This window comes from Schistocerca cancellata, chromosome 1 (genome assembly GCF_023864275.1).
Source record: "Schistocerca cancellata isolate TAMUIC-IGC-003103 chromosome 1, iqSchCanc2.1, whole genome shotgun sequence".
Classification (NCBI taxonomy): Eukaryota; Metazoa; Arthropoda; class Insecta; order Orthoptera; family Acrididae; genus Schistocerca; species Schistocerca cancellata.
Window position 1 is genome coordinate 69,134,732 of NC_064626.1, and position 1,241 is coordinate 69,135,972.

At 44.1% G+C, this 1,241-nt stretch overlaps 1 non-coding gene across 1 annotated transcript; it reads right to left on the minus strand.

The window, feature by feature from the left end:
• Positions 1–250: 250 nt before the first annotated feature.
• On the minus strand, positions 251–334 carry Trnas-gga (transfer RNA serine (anticodon GGA)). The gene is given in 2 exon segments: positions 251–285; positions 295–334. It is a non-coding gene; the product is annotated as a tRNA-Ser (tRNA).
• Between the last annotated feature and the right edge of the window lie 907 nt (positions 335–1,241).

Below are 1,241 nucleotides of genomic sequence, written 5' to 3' on the forward strand. Positions count from 1 at the left end.
TTCTTATTTCCACTCTGCTATATAGAGGGTGGTCCATTGACAGAGACCGGGCCAAATATCTCAAGAAATAAGCGTCAAACGAAATACTACAAGGAACGAAACTTGTCTAGCTTGAAGGAGGAAACCAGATGGCGCTATGGTCTGGTTCAAATGGCTCTGAGCACTATGGGACTCAACTGTTGTGGTCATAAGTCCCCTAGAACTTAGAACTACTTAAACCTAACTAACCTAAGGACATCACACACATCCATGCCCGAGGCAGGATTCGAACCTGCGACCGTAGCGGTCGTGCGGTTCCAGACTGTAGCGCCTTTAACCGCTCGGCCACTCGGGCCGGCCGCGCTATGGTTTACCTGCTGGATGGCGCTGCCATAGGTCAACCTGTTACCAACTGTTCGTCTAAAATTGGGAGCCATATGATTGTGACTATTACAGCGCCATTCATCACACAGCGAAAAATGTGGTACAACTTAAACATTCATATTTATTTACGTACTAGACGAATATGTAAGAAAAAATGGGGGTTCCTACTTAAAAAATGCAGTTGATATCCGTTTGACATATGGCAGTGCCATCTAGCGGGCCAATTATAGCACCATCTGGTTTCCCCCTTCAAGCCAGACGAGTTTCGTTCTTTGTAGTTTTTTCGTTTATTGCTTATTTCGTGAGGTATTTGGCCCGGTCACTATCAATGGACCATCCTGTATAGCTATGTCTGTCACTAGGTCCTTTGTTGCCTGTTACCTGGTATTCCACAGCTGTCATCGTTTTGAAAACAACCGTCTCTTCGTTTTAATGAACCAGTCAGTCAGACTCCAGTTCCCTGCTGATATGCGACTACAGAGTGGCAAGTTAAGTGTTTATCCTTTTCTGTGTTTTTCAGCATAGTGTAATTATTAAATTTCGTACGTATTTTTCTGTTTAATACTTTTAATCTTGCGTTTTTGTAAGTTTAAATTCATTCAATAGACAGTGCAGTAGTTGCTCACTGAAGAGCCAGCTACAAAGCTCATTAACGCATCTGCGTCAATGGGTGACACATCAGGAGGGTAGAAATCTGCATATCTCGGATTCTATTTGATTTTATAATTTACTTCTTCAGTTAGTCTTGCTAGGATAGCTAGGATATCTGCATGCTAGGTGCGGACGCGAGAGGAGCTGACCGCAGTTCGCGAACAGCTGAATACTATGGTCAGTCACCTTCAGGCTACTGCCTTCAGGTATAGCGGTGGCGGGGAAAC